Source organism: Galeopterus variegatus, unplaced genomic scaffold (assembly GCF_000696425.1).
Source record: "Galeopterus variegatus unplaced genomic scaffold, G_variegatus-3.0.2 Scaffold6166, whole genome shotgun sequence".
Taxonomy (NCBI): Eukaryota; Metazoa; Chordata; class Mammalia; order Dermoptera; family Cynocephalidae; genus Galeopterus; species Galeopterus variegatus.
Genome location: NW_007732277.1, coordinates 66,929 through 76,131, shown reverse-complemented (window position 1 = coordinate 76,131; position 9,203 = coordinate 66,929). Strand labels below are relative to the sequence as shown.

Below are 9,203 nucleotides of genomic sequence, written 5' to 3'. Positions count from 1 at the left end.
AGTATAATAAGACCATTATAATAAATTCCTACTTGAGTTTTGTTGCAAGAAAAGTTTTGTATGCTAATCTAGATGCTTTTTAAAAATGTATCCTAGGGGCCGGCCTGGTGGCGCACTGCTACAGTGCGTCGCGCCGTTGCCAGTCACGAAAAAAGACAAAAAGGAAAAAATAAATAAATAAAATAAAGACACCTTATTTCAAAACAATAAATTATATGCAGTATTTCTTTATAATAAAACACTAGTCAAGAAGGTTTTAACATTTTCTTGATCCTGAGTAACATAACCATAAATTTCTTTGGTATTCAGCCTCTTAATAATGCTGTCCAGTATGCTTTTTTTAGTCAGTTGTTATCTAATGATTTCACACATTTAGCCACTTTTCCACCTATGCCATAGGTTCATCACACACTAAAAATGTTATTTTAGCACTTTCTGAGGAGCCTTACATATAGATTGGCAAATATTCCTTTCCTTTTTCTGGATGTATCATATTGTTGATTCATTAACGTTGGACTCATGGCCAACACTATTATAATTCATGCCTGAATGAAGCCTTGGTAACACATGCATTTTCTCCATAAGGCATATCACCACCTTCTGGCACTTAGGAACATGAGAAAGCACCTCAGCACAATGATTGTAGGTCATTTTAAACAGTGAAATCACCAACAAAAGGCACAAAAATGTGGCACTAAATAGACTGTGAAAAAGACACCTGCCAACAGTCTAACAACTGAAACAAGAAGGCAGAGCATCATCTTACCCAACACAGCTAGGAATCCAGTGTGTGCAGCAACACTTTTTTTTTTTTTTTTGCCACTGTGTGCAGGTCTGTGAATGACTGTGAAAGCAAGTATTAATTTTGGGGGTAACAGATACATCTTAGCAAATAGGCAAATTTTGCAAATATGGAATCTGTCAATAACGAGGATCAACTGCTTATATAACTACACATACATATACCCACACACACGTGTGTGTGTGTGTGTGTGTGTGTGTGTGTATGCGTGCATGCCATTTAAATGATAGACAGAAATTGCTAATTCTTGAAGCTGCGTGATGGGTATTTGGGGATTCATTACACTAGTCTAATTTTGTGTATATTTGCAATTTCCATAATAGAAAGTTTTTAAAAGTGGTTTACTGTTACACTGGATTGCACTTCCATTTTCCTTGATTTAGCTTTTCCTTACCAGTATGTGGAACTCTACAGTTGTCAAAAGCGAAGTCAAAGTGACTTTATGGTGTAAACTACCACCAACCCAACCCACCACACAACCTCCTAGGAAGTAGTGATCCAGTACTTACTGCCTGCTGGAATGGGGACAATGACAGAGTTGGAAAGTCAACAGCTCTTTCTCTTGAGAATTTCTGGATAATTATCCCAGAGGCAATGGAACTAAACCCTGTATTATTTTGAGAGCCCACTGAACTCAGACCAGCTCACTATGTGGAAGTATGGTTTTAAGATACATACATGACTGTAACAGAAGGCAACCTGAATTCTAGTCTGAGGGTGTGGATTCTAGTCACCTTACGGCCAGGGTTAAGTCAGTAATCCAGAGAAAGGGCCTAATTCAACCAATTCTTGGGAGATCCATTACTGTCCAACTAACCTTCCTGTATTCTCTCAAATCTAGTATGTGGGAAAGCTTGAGATTTTTAAAGATTCAGAGGAGAGCAGACACTGCCTATTTTAGAGGTTGCAGCATACCTTTGTATCCAGGATCAGTCCCTCTACCAGAGTTTTGGATCTCATTCCTTCCCTTCTCAGAAACCTCATGTGTCAGCCATCTCTCTCTTCTGCATCTTCAACCTTATCTTTCTCCTAGCTCTTCCCCATCAGTATATACACATTCCCAAGTTTCTACCATCTTTACAAAAATCCTCCCTCAATTTTATGTGACCCTCCACCTGCCTTCAGATCTTTCCCTTTCCAATCTTACTAGAAGTATAATATGCATTTACAGTCTGTACTACTCATTGCCCCATGTTCTAGTTATATATTGCTGTGTAATAAACCACCCCAAAACATGAGACTTAAGACAGTAACCATTTTATTACACTCATGATTTTGTGGGTAAGGAATTTGGGCAGGGTTTACTGGACAGTTCTTCTGCCCCACGTGGCATCTACTGGGGTCACTCAGTGGTATCCAGCTAGTTGGCCAGGTTGTTCTGGAAGGTCCAAGATGGCTTCCTTCAGATGCCTGGTGCATTGGTAAGGAGATCTGGAAAGCGGTGCTCAGTTGGGCTGTGCTTGTGCACCAATTTCTCTCTCTCTCTCTCTCTTTCTCTCTCTCTCTTCATCTCATGACATCTCCATTGGTCTCTCTAGCAGAGTGGTCAGACTTCTTACATGGTTGCTGAGGCCTCCAAAAGTCCAAGAAAAAAGTTGCAAGTCTTCTTAACACCAACCCTTGGAGATAAAGCAGCATCACTTCCCCACATTCTTTCAGTTAAATTTATTTACAGGGCCCACCAGATTCAAGAATAGCAACTACACAGGAGCAAGGCTACTGGGAAGAATGTTTAATAGGAGCTACAGTTACAGTCTACCAACCTCATGCACTCCTCAAACCACTGAAATCTGGTCACATTCCCCACAACTCCACCAAAACTGCAAACTCAGAAAAACCTCTCAGTTGTTAAATCCAATGGATGGTTTTCAGTACTTTCTTTGCTTGCTTTTTCTGAATTGGACTCTATGGACCACTGACTCCTTGAAACTCTCCTCCCCTGGTTTCTGTATACCACCTTTCCTGGTTTGCCTTTCATTTTTCTGGCTGCTTCTTAGACTCCAAAGTGATTTATTTCTTATAATCTTCCTTTAACTACTGGGCCTTGTTATCACTCCTCTTCTCACTCTGCACATGATATCTCGTTATATCATCTACAGCTACAGCCTCTTCTATCACTTATTTACTGGTGATTCCTCAACATACAGCTCAATCCCAGACTTTTCTCTAGTCCTTTGGACTCCTATGTACTCTACCTGGATGTCTCACAGGTACTTCAAGGACGACCAAAGCTGAATTCATCTTCTCCCTTAAACTTGTTCTCTCTTGTCTTTTCTATAACATATTTATCATCCATCTAGATGCTGAGGGTAGAAACTTGGAAGTCATGCTTAACTCTACCTGTCTCTTATTTCCCCTCACCCCATATACTTTGTCACCAATCCCTGACCATTCAATATGCTAAAAAACATGCTCTCCATCCTAGATACTAGGTCTGGCAGAAGACTGGGTGGGGGTCTTGGCCTGTCATTCTGATCTACAAACTGTACAAAAACTAGAGATTAGTACAATAAATTCGAATACTGTTTTTTGTTTTGTTTTTAAAGCAGAGGTGATCTGGAGATATCAGGGTAGGGGAGAGATGACAGTTGGATTCTGCCTTTCTACGGTGAGGTTATTTCAGCTCATGGGAAGCCATAAGTGGGGGCTTATGAAGCTTCTCATATCCCCAAACATCATCCTGAAACATCATTACATTTAGCTTATGTGATTATAAAAACTGCCTTTATCAAGCCACATCATTTCCATACAGATCATGGGTACAATTTCTTACTACAACACAGAATGTTCTTGCTACACATGCCACAGGTTATATAATGATGACCAGTACAGGTTCCAGCTTCTAGTAAATGACCAAGTAGCTTTTATCAAATTCATCCTCCTTCAGATATTACTATACAAGTATATTCTGGAAAAAATATTAAAAACAACTACCTGCAAGTATCGACAAGCAACCCAAAGCAGGCAGAAACTGGAAGAGAATCTATACTTAATAGGAGGAGTAGGAACTGGATGAGAGTATCATTTATTTTTTTTGGCTTTTTTTTTTTTTTCGTGCCCGGCAATGGATCGCAACCCTCAGTGTTGTGCCCGTACCGGACCGGGACCGGCAACGGGATCACAACCCTCGGTGTTGCTCCCGCACCTCGCTCAGCCAGTGAGCGGCCGGTCTGTATGTGGGATCTGAACCCTGGGCGGGAGCACCACCACGCTCCGAAGCGGCGCACTGTAGCAGTGCGCCACCGGGCCGGCCCAGACTGGGCTATTTCTAAGCACACAGTTCAATGGCATTAAGCACATTCATAGTGTTGTGCAACCATCACCCCACCCGTCTCCAGAACTCTTCATCTTGCAAAACTGAAACTCTGTCCCCATTAAACACTCACTCCCCGTACCGCCGCACTTCTCAAGCGGGGCACTGTAGCAGTGCGCCACCGGGCCGGCCCCGAGAGTATCATTTTTAAGGCTTTTAGCCATGGAGTAAACTCCAATCAATGCATTGATGGGTGGCTAAAAGTGAACCTTACTGGTTTGAAGACCAGAGGAATGAGTTCAGGATTTCTACAGCAGCTGGAAAGTGTGGGGGTAAAATCCTGGAATGGAGAGAGCCTAGTACTTGAGCCCTAAATTCTGTGTATAAACTCTGCCCAAATCACTGGCTGACCTCTGAACTATGCATGCATGGGGCAATCTCCAAACAGCCCAGACAAAGCAGAAAGAACTGAATAGCGATTTCAGTTGCTGTCTATCACAGAGATTGAGTATAAAGTTTGAGTTTAGTCAAGTTAACTGCCTGCTAAAAACAAAACAAACCAACAAACAAAAAATACTCTTCAGAGGGATATAATGGAATCCAGATTCTCTAGAACATGCCCTCCCTCTATAATGTCTAGGAGATAAGTCAAAATGACTGGACATATGGGAAACAGGAAAATGTGACCCATAGTGAAGAAAAAAGGCAAACAATGAAGACTGACTCTGACATGACTAACATGTTAGAATTGGCAGACAGGAATTTTTAAGGAGCTTTTATAGCTATGCTCAAGGACACAGAGGAACATATGCTCACAATGAATAGTGACCAGCTGCACTGCAACCATGTAAAGATGACCAGGCTGTAGACACAGGCAGCTGGTTCAAGGTCCAGAAGAGACTGCGCATGCTCAGTCTCCCTGCTTCTGGTTAACATTTACTATGATCTACATGCAAATAGACTCTAAACACATCTACATTGATTCCAGAATTACCTTTTAGAACACAACTTTACTCAAAACTTTATTAATTGCAAGTAACAGAAACACAATTTTAACTTGGGTGAAAGAAGGCATTTATTCCAAGTCTCACGTAGGTAGGTGGGCCTCAAGGACAAGTGAGACCAGAGACTTGAACACCAACAGGAATCTCTCAACTGCTGATCCTGCAAACTCTCCGCATTCTCTTAAACAAGTTTCCTCCCTGTGGCTGTAAAAGAGCCAACAGCAGTTTCTGGCCATACATCTCCCAGCTGTGCCACAAAAGTAGAGCACAACATTTTCCCCCAGTTAAGAAAAAAAAAAAAAAAATTAGAAGGATTCTGATTATCCTGACCTAGATCACATGCCCACACCTCATCCAATCAAAATCGACTGTGGCCAGAGAATGAGGGTACTGTGATTGGAAGCCCTCACTAGAAATTCATGGCTGGACAGGAGAGGAGCAGCTTAGAGAGAGAGAGAGAGAGAGAGAGGTTTTTTTTCCAAGGGAAGGGAAAGATACTAGGAAAACAAATGATCTAACAATAAAGGTCTCTAACAGGTTTCCTATATTCTCTACTTCAATTGATGGCCAAACCATCCTCCATGCAAATATTAGAGTTCTGGAATTTCTCTTATACAAGAGACTGCTAGTTGTCCCCCAGTATCTGTTCTCCACTTCCCCCCCACCCATTGATGCTTGAAGCACAAACGTGATGACTGGAGTTCTATCTTGTACCCTGAGGACAAGTGTCACATTGGAGAGATGATGGGACAGTGTAAAGCTACATGACTACGCCAGTTGTTGAGTAAGACAAATCATAACTAAAGCCAAAATGTTTCGTTATTTTACTTGTACTAAGTTTCCATTTGTATTGTCAGGGCTAAGGCTCAGACCTTTCAAACCCGTTGTACAGACTGGATCACCAGACCCCTCACACACCAGGCTAACCCCAGACCCCTAACACACAGGTCCATGTTAGGTAATTGGGAAAGATCCCAGGAGCCACTGGCAGACGACACAAGCTCAGTCCTCAGCAATGGCAGCAGCAGCTTACAGGTCCGGTGGTGGCCGCAGCTTTGTGGGGGGTCCCAGGGACACTGGCAGCAACAGCTTGCAGCAACAGTAGTTGCCTCCCCATGTTGGCTCCCAGGATCTTTTCCTATTACCTAGCTCATGGACTTGCATGGGAAGGGCTTGTGACCCAGCCTGTACAATGGGCTTGACGGGTCTGTGAACCCCTTAGCCCTAGCAATACAGTAGGCACTCAAAAAGTTTTAGATTTTGGAGCATTTTGGATTTTTGAATTTGGGAGGCTGAACCTGTATTTTAAAATGAAATAAAGCAATGAAATATTGTCTGGGAGCTGCCTGAAAATAATCTAGTGGTCTCGAGTAGAGGTGTACCTGAAATAAGACTGGCCATACCTATGTTAATAATTGCTGAATCAGGGTGATGGAGAAAATAACTGACAATTAATCTCTCAGGATTTTGTGGTAATTAAATGAAATTATTATATAATGTCTGATACAGTGCCTGTTTCTGAAAAAATGTTAATTTTGCTTCTTCCCTCACTTTAACTCCACCCATGGGGGCACAGCAGAGGAAACAGCAGGTCAGAGGTGTGGGAATTAGAAGCCCTGCATCTGGAGAACTGGAAACATACTCAACATTTCTCTCCTCTGCCTGGTAATGACAGAGTGGCTAGAGAACCAAATGGCTCCCAAAGCAGCCTTGGGCAGGAATGGCAGTGCTCCAAGACCAGCGAAACAAAGGGAAAGAAATCATGGCTTGAACTTTTGTAGACTAGAGAGAAAAACTGACTTAAATACACATAAACATGGACTCGTGGCTGAAATAGATATGGCCTTTTCCTCTGCTGCTTGAATACCTCTGAAACATCACCACCTGGTGGCTATCTAGCATCTTTTTACTTAGTTCCTGGATGCAGTTTGCTCTCATAGTTCTGACTGCACACTGAAAGTTCTGGAAGCCCCTCTCAGCAAAATGTTCCCTGAACTGCTCAAAGTTAACCATATCCTTCCTCATGTCTTACCAAATGCCTTGTATTCAAGCTCTGTTATAGCACCTCTCACTGTATTAGAATTATTTACCTGTGAGCATTCATTCATTCATTCACCCAACAAACTTATTTTGTAGGCACAATGATGCCTAGAGCAGACACTGAGTTAAGCACAGGAGACACAATGGTGAACAAAACCAGATGAGCATGTAAACAAAGAAATATGTAAACAGAGAATTAAAATAGCTACCTTCCACTATAAAATAATTATATTTAACATTTGTTGAGCACTTAATATATGCCAGGAACTTGTCAAAGTCCTTTACATATACCTCTATTATCTCATTTAACACTTACAACAACTCCATAAGGTAGATAATGTTGTTATCTTCATGTTACAGATGCAACAGAGGCACAGAAAGATTAGGTAAATTGCCCATGGCTACACAGCTAGGAAATGCTAGAGTCCAGGTTCAAGCTTGGCCTGGTCCAGAACCCATGCTCCAGTTAAAAAAAAATAAAATAAAATACTACTATACCTCTAGTCCCACCCCAGTGTCTGTTTGATGATTGAATAGATAAAAACTTTGGACCTCCCAAACCGAAGGAGAGAAAAGCGCAGGTAGTAAAATCTCCTGGTAGAAGATTAAGCTGATCAAGAACTTAACTCCATCATTATGAATCTCACCTAGCTCCTGGGTATTCTCTCTGCTTCATCCCTGCCTCAACTGTAACCCTGCACCATCCACCTCTGATAGTGAGTACTCTCCCTTTAATGTTCTGTCTCAAAAATAGAAAAAAAAACATTCAATAGGATTCTTCCTAACATGATGGAGACATGCTGGCATTTTTAAGATGTTACCAAATTCTAAAAATGAACAAAACAGAAATAAAGAACTTGCAGGAAGCATTAAAAATGTTTCTAATCTGACTACACTTTCATAGTTTTCAGGCTTTGTGAATTTTATATCTGGATTCATGGCTAGACTCATAGATTTAAAATGTGGCTGCCTTTTGGTGAACACTCACTCTATGCAGGGCATTTGCACTGCTGATGCATTATCTCATTTAATCTTCTCACCAAACCTGTGAGGCAGATAGGTATTCTCATTTCACAGGTAAAGATAATAGGCCCAGAGAGGTTAAATAAGTTGCCAAGGGTTATACAGCTAATAAGCAGAAGATATGGGATTTAAATTTAAGTTGTCTGACATCAGATCTTGGGTATTTGACCACTATGATACACTGCCTCCCGTCCTTATTTTTTTGATCACTGCATAGTCTCAGGGGTAAGCCTGGAATTTATTCTTGCAGTGGCTCAGTGAGGGGAATTGATTACAGATATCTCAATGGCTTGTGTTAAATCTAACTGCTTCTTGGGCCAACCCCATGGCTCACTCGGGAGAGTGTGGCGCTGGTAGCTCCAAGGTTGTGGGTTTGGATCCTATATAGGGATGGCTGGTGCGCTCACTGGCTGAGCGTGGTGCAGACCACACTGTGCCAAGGGTTGCGATCCCCTTACCAGTCAAAAAAAAAAAATCTAACTGCTTCTCATTCACCGCCCATTTTCTTCCACTAACCAACTTGCATCCATTCTTGTAGGACCAGGTCAAAACTCATGCTTCCTGCAGGAAGCCTTCCCTGATCTCTACAGTTTCCTTTTTGTTAACATTGCTCTTCCAGATTCCTTCTAAAGGAGAGGTCCAAGTCCAATAAACTTTCTGGGGAATACAGTCAACAGTAAGGGGAGTTGGTGACCCATCTCTGGGGAAGAAATTTGGCTTCAACATATCTCCAGATGTGTTCAGATGTTTATGAGCATAGAAACAGTCTGGAAGGGACAGTCTTTTAGAGTCCTGAAGACACAGGAGGGGGACACCTTAAGCATTTTCCTTGTTAGTCCAAGTCGTGCCCACTGCTAATAAGTTCTGATCCAAATATCCACATACATCAAAATTATTATTTCATATGGAGACCTGATTGCACCCTAAATACAATAAAAACCTATGAGTAGAGACTTTTGGAATGGCAGAGTAACAACCTCCAAAAGTCTGCTCCTCAAAAACAGCAATGAAAACATGGGCAAAAAGTGTCAGAACCAGGGCCGGCCCGGTGGCGCACTGCTACAGTGCGCCGCTTGGGAGC

At 41.9% G+C, this 9,203-nt stretch overlaps 1 protein-coding gene across 3 annotated transcripts in view; it reads right to left on the bottom strand.

The window, feature by feature from the left end:
* The window catches only part of SLC25A53 (solute carrier family 25, member 53), a 60,535-nt gene that overhangs the window by 45,676 nt on the left and 5,656 nt on the right, over positions 1-9,203 (bottom strand). For 2 of the 3 annotated variants that reach the window (XR_551829.1, XR_551830.1), the window contains exon 2: positions 2,041-2,375. The exons of the other annotated variant lie outside the window; for it this stretch is intronic. The gene's annotated coding sequence lies outside the window, so the exon portion shown is untranslated. Of the gene's footprint in view, positions 1-2,040; positions 2,376-9,203 lie in introns of those variants that run through there. 3 annotated transcript variants of the gene reach the window in all.